Below are 9118 nucleotides of genomic sequence, written 5' to 3' on the forward strand. Positions count from 1 at the left end.
TTACCTTCGTCAAGTTACCAAATCATTCTTAAAGACTTGGTCCAAGGAATTTCCTCTTTGAATCTCTTTTCCCTCCTCCAAGGAGAACTCATGAGTCCACTTGTTCACTTGTCTTGAGACTGTATCCTATCTGTATTTGTTTTAGATCTCTCCCCACCCTCACCCGGACTCACCCACTATCTAGAATGCTGAACTCCTCTTGGTATGTGTCTTGTTAAGCAGAATGCCTGAAACACAGCAGGTGATAAATATTTACTAATAAAATGATAACATTTTTAGGTATTAGTTCATACAATATTTTTTTATGCTGTATTATCTTTAATTAAATACCAAGACTCTTCTATTCATGTCACCTAGAAATCATTTCACCCACTGCTGCTGTGTTTGGCCACCAGTCTCCTGTCTCTCTCTTCAGCAATGATGAGGTGGTTAGCTTTTCCCTGGGGAAGAGAAATCTTTGTTTCGTTGCCTTTGCCAATAACAAAAATGTTGGGGAGTTGGGTGGCAAAGATTTTGCCACTGACATCTTTCACATGAGCCACATCGAAAGAACCAGGAGGTCTCTCTTTATTAGTGGCCACACCAATTCTTCCCAGGTTAGCACCTCCAGTCACATACAAAGTTTACCAGTGTCAGACTTGATGAAGCTGGTCATCTTACCAGTTTCCCAAATCAGTCCGAATGGTGTTGTTCCCCTTGACGAGGGAACCAGGGTAGTGGCTGGTGTAAGAATTGTGGGTCACCAGAAAAGGGATTCCTTTTCCTCATGAAGATTTTTCTCACTATGCATAGCCAGTACTTGGTCACCCACTGTGTCATGGATTAGGTGGAAATTCTCCATAGTATTGTCAGTGCTGCCATCATCCATGAACCTGTAGGATGGGTTATATCTGTTTGGACCTTGCCATCAATCTTACAGAACTGCTACATGCGGATCTTCATTTCATCTTCTGTCGGGGCATATTTAAATCTCTTCCTTAGGAAAATGATGAAAGGAAGACATTCTGTCAGCCTGTGAGGACTGGCAGATGGGCAAGGTGCAAACACACTGGTCAGTTACCCAGCCTGCAATGCTTTGCAGCTGCTACACACTACAGATGCGCTGTGGGACCAAAGCCATGCTGCATTAGCCATGGAAACAAGACTGCTGGGGCAACTGGCTGGCTCAGTCAGAGGAGTGTGTGATTCTTGATCTCAGGGTTGTGAGTTCGAACCCCACGTTGGGTATAGAAATTACCTAAACATAAAATCTTTAAAAAGAAAAAAAAAGAAGGCTGCCTTCTTCCAGTGTGGTGATAAAATTGATGGGTGATACAACTTTTATAGCTGGATGGACATTTAAAAAATTTCTCTATGCTTCAGTCCTCCATCCCAGTGGTTCCCAATCTTTGCTTTGTAGTGGAAAATATTGCAAGTTTCAAAAAAGTCCTGAGGACTGAATCTGACTCACAGAGATTCTGATGTAATTGGCCTGGGATGCAGCCTGGGTATCAGGATTTTAAGGATCATACCTTAGGCTGCTAATTCTGGTGTGCAACCAAAATATTCCCTTTTTGTGGATAAGGGAATTGACTTCCAGAGAGGTCATGTGTCTTGTCCACATGACATGGTGGGTGGAAGTGAGTAAAGAACTCGGGTCTCTTGTCATCTGTTATAACATACTGTTCATCATATACGATTAGTAGTATTCATATTTGCCTCAAAGAGAGACCCTCCTCTTCATTGGCGCATTGGGGAATAGCTCCTGGTTCATAGTCACAGTGAAGCCCACTAACCTTCCACTTTTAGGACAAAAGATTGAAAGCAGCTTTCACAGTTCTGAAATATTACCGAATAGTAATATTTTTGTGCAGAAAAACTATCAATTTCCTCATTGTTTTAGTAAAAGGAATAATCTTATAGTTTCTTACTTTTTATAATTCCTCCTGTGGGACTTTCATTTTGAAGGAAAACCAAATGCGGTCTGTAAACTTTTTAGTTCATGACTGAATTGGCTTTTGTCTGTAAAGGGTGTTTACTAGCAACCTAGGATCCAATGTTTAAGGCAGATCGCTGTTACATCTGTCCTAGGTGAGGGGGACCTGTGTTGGACCACCATCCAAATACTTGTCCAAAATTCCTAAAACTTGACTGAGTGGTGTTTTTTACTGATACTCTCTTATTTCCAACTTAGGAACTATCAGGTCAACCCACTTATAGACAGTAGAAGGATTATGTTCCAGTGTCTATTGCTGTGTGGCAGATTATTCTGAAACCTGGGATCCTAAAACATGTCTCTACTTTTAAGGAGCAGGACTCAGTACCCCACGACACAGGAATTGCTCTGCTGGGTATTTATCCCAAAGATACAAACGTCATGATCCAAAGGGACACGTGCACCCCAATGTTTATAGCAGCAATGTCCACAATAGCCAAACAATGGAAAAGAGCTTAGATGTACATCAACAGATGAATGGATAAAGAAGAAGTCACACACACACACACACACACACACACAGTGGAATACTATGCAGCCATCAAAAATGAAATCATGCCATCTGCAATGACCTAGATGGAACTAGAGGGTATTATGCTAAGTGAAATAAGTCAATCAGAGAAAGATAATTATCATAGGATCCCACTGATATGAGGAATTTGAGAAACAAGACAGAGGATCATAGAGAAAGGGAGGGAAAAATGAGACAAGATGAAACCAGAGATGGAGACAAAACACAAGAGACTCTAAATCTCTGGAAAAAACCTGAGGGTTGCTGGAGTGGAGGGGAATGGCAGGGATGGGGTAGCTGGGTGATGGACATTGCGAAGGGTATGTGCTATGGTGAGTGCTGTGAATTTTTTAAGACTGATAAATCACAGACCTGTACCCCTGAAACAAATAACACATTATATGTTAATTAAAAAAAAAAAGGAGCAGGGCTCAGATGGGTGATTCCTCAATTCCCAGTGACACAGCCTGAGGTCACTCGGAGGTAATCAGCTGGAGGTTAGGCTGCTCTGGAGGGCCCAAGACAGCTTCACTCACATGTTTGGCTCCTGCAGGATGGTTGGAAGGTTGGGACCATCTTGGTCTGTTACCAGAGTACCTACATGTGGCCTCTCCAGTGATGGTCTCATAGTATTAGGACTAGGATGATCTTCTTTCTCTTCTGCTTCTCCTCTTCCTCCTCCTTTTTTAAAAAGAATATATGGCATAAGTTGCCATTCTTTCCTTGTGGTGAAATGTACACAACATACAATTTACCATTTTAACCATGTTCAAGCTTCAGTCCAGTGGCATGAAGTCAATTCTCAGTGTAGTACAATCATCTGTCTAATTCCAAAATTTTTTCATTTACCCCAAGCAATGCTTTCAATACCTCTGGGTATATATGTAGGAGTAGAATTACTGGATGGTGTGGTCATTCTTTACTTAGCCTTTTGAGGAGCCAAACTGTGTTCCATAGCGGCTGCACTCATGCGTGAGTGTTCCAATCTGCACAGCTTTAGCAACAGATTTTGTTTTCTGTTTCTTAAAAAAATTTAAAGTCATCCTAATGGGCATGAAATGGTATCTTATGATGGTTTTGATGTGTATTTTCCTAATTACTGGTGATACTGAGTATCTTTTGATGCTTATGGGACATCTGTATGTTTTATTTGTAGAAACGTTTATTCAAATCCTCTGCCCATTTTTGAATTGGGTTATTCTGTTGTTAAGTTGTACATTTGGGAACTTTTACATAACAGCTCATGGGGTTCAGAGAGAAGATTCCAAGAGATCTAGGCAGAAGCTGCAAGGCTCCTTTTGCTTAGCTTCAGAAGTCCCACGACCTCACTTCTGCTGTATTTTATAGGTCATACAGGTTACTGAGGTCAGCCCAGATTCTAGGGCAGGGGTAGAAAAAAATATGAGGTTATCTTTAAACTACCAGAGTACAATATTAAAATTAACTAAAACATGGAACTCTTGGGGAGCTCGGTCAGTTGGGCAACTGATTGTTGACTTCCCTTCAGGCTGTGATCTCAGGGTCTTGAGATAGAGCCCCGTTGGGCGCCATGATCAGCAGGGAGTCTGCTTGAGATTCTCTCTCTTCCCCATCCTCTGCCTCTCCCTCAGCTTGCACACGATTGAGTGTGCTCTGTCTCCCAAAATAAATAAATGCATTTTTTTAAAAAAAGACTTCATTCATTTATTTGTCGGGGGTGGGGGAGAGAGAGAGAGAGGAAGCCAGGCATCCCTAAATAAATACATTAAAAAAAGTAATGAGGGGCGCCTGGGTGGCTCAGTTGGTAAAGTGTCTGCCTTTGGCTCAAGTCATGATTCCAGCATCCTGGGATTGAGCCCACCGTCAGACTCACTGCTTGTGGTGAAGCCTGCTTCTCCTTCTCCCTCTCCTCTGGCTTGTGTTTCCTCTCTTGCTGTCTTTCTCTGTGTCAAATACAAAAATAAAATCTTAAAAAAAAAAGAAAAAGAAAATTAACTAAATTCAATTGTTTGAATAACAGTAGTAATAATAATAATGGCTGCTGTTATAAACTTGGATTCATACAGCTTCTTTTCTTCCAAGGTCTTGAAGGGCTTTCTCCCATGAAATCCTTCACTGTGACAGGGTGCCTGGGTGGTCCAGTTGGTTAAGTGTCCAACTCTTGATCTCGGCTCAGGTCTTGATCTCAGGGTTGTAAGTTTAAGCCCCACATTGGGCACTATAGTGGGCATGGAACTTACTTAAAATTAAAAAAAAAAGTCTTCACTATGGCATTGTCCAATATTTTGTCCAATATTTTAGAAATCTTTAATTATGATATAGAGATGAGTACAGTTACTTGCTTTTTAAAATCCACATAGCTGAGGAACAGCTGGATAGCTCAGTAGGTTAAATATCTGCCTTTGGTTCAGGTCATGATCCCAGGGTTCTGGGGTTGAGCCCCATAGCAGGCTCCCTGCTCAGTGGGGGGTCTGCTTGTCTCTCTCCCTCTGACCCTCCCCCTGCTTGTTCTCTCTCTCTTTCTTTCTCAAAAATAAATAAAATCTAAAAAAAAAAACAAAAAAAAAAACAAACCCTACTTTGCAAGTCTGCTTTATAATAACAGCGTGAGGCAGGCAGGAGTCCTGGGTTTCAAGCTCAGCTTTGCCACTAACATGCTGACTGTCCCTTCTTGGAGGATGAGCTATGGTCCTCTAACTTCTCTTCTAGCTTGAACACAGTAATTGTTTTAAGAAGGAAGATGGATTGATCAAGAATTGGGATGTAAAAATGCCCAAGTAAAGAACAATTTGTTGCCTAGAAATATTCCCACGTGTCATTTATTCACTGGGACAGAGAAATGACTTCAGCTTAATGGTAATTATTATAATAAGATTAAAAAACAGCATCAGTAAACACACACACAGTCATGATGGGAGCTGAAGCAAGGCTGAGACAATGTCTTGGAGCATTGAGGAAGAAGGGAAAAAAGGTAAGAAACAGAAAAATTCGCAGGTCAGGCAGGGAACAAGGAATTCGATTTTTTGTATCAATATCTTAGTCTGAGAGTGGTATATGGGAAGAAGATCTGCAAACAGTGGCTAGATTCATAAAACAAAATATCCAACAAAAGGATGTTGGTAGGGTGAGGAGAGAGAGCCCTGAACATTTGTAGCATGTATCTTTCATATGCCAAGCAAAGGACCAGCTGTTTTCATACTGAGCTTATTTGATTTTCACAGGCAACTGGAAGAGTCAGGATTATTTTCCCTTTTCTCCTGTTTTGGAAATGAGGAAAGTGATGTGCGTGGTCCCACAGTTAGAGGCCTGGGAGCTACCAAAACTCGTTTTTCCGACCTCAAGCTGCCTTCCACAAAGCTGCCTTTCCTTTGGAAAGGATGCTTACTAGACATTATTCCTCTCAACCTTAAAACATAATCACTGCTATGGTTTGCTAAGTGATCCGCTAAGGTCCTCTTTGAAAATGAAGAGAATATATCCTTCCAAGCTTGGTTTGGGGGAATCACTTGCCAGCTGTTTCTGACTATTTGCAAAATTTTCCACCACTATCTGATTCCTTCATGGAGAGAAAAATGACCCTTAATGGAAGAGACAATTTTTGTGATTTAAGTAAGTTAATTCTTTAAAAAGTGTGCAAATTAGGAAGGCATCCCGAGAACATCTGTACTGAGTCTTGAACAGATGAAAGCGTCCTGTTTCTTCCCTATTTGCCCAGGACCCCTGCTTTGTAGTACAGCGGGACCGCAGGCCCAGTACCTTCTTTTTTTTTTTTTTTTTTTTTAAAGATTTTATTTATTTATCAGACAGAGAGAGAGGGAGAGAGCAAGCACAGGCAGACAGAATGGCAGGCAGAGGCAGAGGGAAAAGCAGGCTCCCTGCTGAGCAAGGAGCCCGATGTGGGACTCAATCCCAGGACGCTGGGATCATGACCTGAGCCAAAGGCAGCTGCTTAACCAACTGAGCCACCCAGGCGTCCTGGCCCAGTACCTTCTTTTAGCTCTCTCCTTGGACCAGGGGCTTTTGTCTCTACTCTTTCCATAGCAGAAGAAGTGGCTCTTTGCCTGGGTCCCTCAGTGGGAGGCTTTACTACTCTCTTCCTGCCCCTGAGCTGCTCAAAGCTTTTGCTTTCTATGAAGGAAGGTTTGCGGGAAGTGGGCTGTGTTTCCTACCTCTCTCCCAGGGGTAACTGATCATCACTATAAGCCTGAGCCCCCAAAGGGGACTCTCTCTTATTCCTCTCTCTTCCTCTAATGTTTCATGTGATCATCTGGTGGATAACAGCTCAGGAATAAATGCAATTGTTCCTTGCAGAAGTCTGTGATTCCCATTTTTTCCTAAACAGATACAATAGCCTACATTCAACTACTAAGAATTTGTTAAACGTGTAGCTATTTTCTCCTTATCTACCTTAACGGTGGCCAGTCCTTGCTTGCATGCTATGACTCAAACAATTCATGCATTCCCTTTGTTCTTGGAGGAGTTTGTCACTCTGTGGAATTTATATCATTTAGTTGCCTTGCGGACTCAGGTCTCTAATGGATTCAAGAAAAATTATGACTTTGTAGATTATCTGGCTTTCTTGTTATTAGGATGGGAACAATGTTCTCTCTCTCTTTTTTTGTTTTGTTTTGTTTCTTTTCAGTGTAACAGTATTCATTGTTTTTGCACCACACCCAGTGCTCCATGCAATCCGTGCCCTCTCTAATACCCACCACCTGGTACCCCAACCTCCCACCCCCTGCCCCTTCAAAACCCTCAGATTGTTTTTCAGAGTCCATAGTCTCTCATGGTTCACCTCCCCTTCCAATTTCCCTCAACTCCCTTCTCCTCTCCATCTCCTCATGTCCTCCATGCTATTTGTTATGCTCCACAAATCAGTGAAGCTATATGATAATTGGCTCTCTCTGCTTGACTTATTTCACTCAGCATAATCTCTTCCAGTCCCGTCCATGTTGCTACAAAAGTTGGGTATTCATCCTTTCTGATGGAGGCATAATACTCCATAGTGTATACGGACCACATCTTCCTTATCCATTCGTCCGTTGAAGGGCATCTTGGTTCTTTCCACAGTTTGGCGACCGTGGCCATTGCTGCTATAAACATTGGGGTAATGATGACCCTTCTTTTCACTACATCTGTATCTTTGGGGTAAATACCCAGTAGTGCAATTGCAGGGTCATAGGGAAGCTCTATTTTTAATTTCTTGAGGAATCTCCACACTGTTCTCCAAAGAGGCTGCACCAACTTGCATTCCCACCAACAGTGTAAGAGGGTTCCCCTTTCTCCACATCCCCTCCAACACATGTTGTTTCCTGTCTTGTTAATTTTGGCCATTCTAACTGGTGTAAGGTGGTATCTCAATGTGGTTTTAATTTGAATCTCCCTGATGGCTAGTGATAATGAACATTTTTTTCATGTGTCTGATAGCCATTTGTATGTCTTCATTGAAGAAGTGTCTGTTCATATCTTCTGCCCATTTTTTGATATGATTATCTGTTTTGTGTGTGTTGAGTTTGAGAAGTTCTTTATAGATCCTTTCTAGATCCTAAGCAGAAGTGGAACTCTAGGTGTCACAGGCATACCTTAAAGATATTGCGGGTTCAGTTCCAGACCACTGCCATAGAGGGAATATTGCAATAAAGTGAAATGAACTTTTTAGTTTTGCAGTGTATATGAAAGTTATCTTTCTTTTTTTTTTTTTTAAAGATTTTATTTATTTATTTGTCAGAGAGAGAGAGAGTGAGCACGGGCAAACAGAGTGGCAGGCAGAGTGGTAGGCAGAGGCAGAGGGAGAAGCAGGCTCCCTGCTGAGCAAGGAGCTTGATGTGGGACTCGATCCCAGGACAATGGGATCATGACCTGAGCAGAAGGCAGCCGCTCAACCAACTGAGCCACCCAGGCGTCCCAAAAGTTATCTTTATACCATACTGTAGTCTATTAAGTAGGCAATAGTCTATGTCTAAAAAATAATGTATGTACCTTAAATAAAATGCTTTTTACTTTTTAAAAAGACTTTATTTATTTTTTTATTTGTCAGAGAGATCACTAAACACATGAGTGAGGTGGGGATGTGGGGGGTGAGGCTACGAGAAGCAGAGTGTGGGGGAGGGGGAGGGAGAAGCAGACTCCCTGCTGAGTATGGAACTGGGCTCAGGGTTCAAATCTTACAACCCTGAGATCATGACCTGAGCTGTAATGAAGAGTCAGACACTTAACCAACTGAGCCACCCAGGCATCTCAATCAAAAACATTTTATATTAAAAAGTGCTAACAAGGGCACCTGGGTGGCACAGTTGGTTAAGTGTATGACTCTTCATTTCAGCTCAGGTCATGATCTCAGGATCGTGAAATTGAACCCTGAGTCCGGGCTGCCCTCAGTGGGGAGTCTGTTTCTCTCTCTCTCTCCCTTCCCTGCCCTCTGCTCCCCCCCACCATCTCCCTCCCCCACTGACACACATGCTCTCTCTCATAAAAATAAATACATCTTTAAAAAAATACTGTCCAGTGAACTTTCAGTGAACTGTAATGTTTTCACAGGTGGGGTAGTCTTGTCTCACTGTTGATGGCTGCAACCTGATCAGGGTGGTGGCCGCTGAAATCAGCCTGATAAGGGGGTGGCTGTGACAATAACAAAGAATAAGACCCAGTGAGGT

At 42.2% G+C, this 9118-nt stretch overlaps 1 pseudogene; it reads right to left on the reverse strand.

The window, feature by feature from the left end:
* Window positions 1–365: 365 nt before the first annotated feature.
* On the reverse strand, window positions 366–1050 carry LOC131827930 (small ribosomal subunit protein eS4-like; annotated as a pseudogene).
* Window positions 1051–9118: the final 8068 nt, after the last annotated feature.

Source organism: Mustela lutreola, chromosome 3 (genome assembly GCF_030435805.1).
Source record: "Mustela lutreola isolate mMusLut2 chromosome 3, mMusLut2.pri, whole genome shotgun sequence".
NCBI lineage: Eukaryota > Metazoa > Chordata > Mammalia > Carnivora > Mustelidae > Mustela > Mustela lutreola.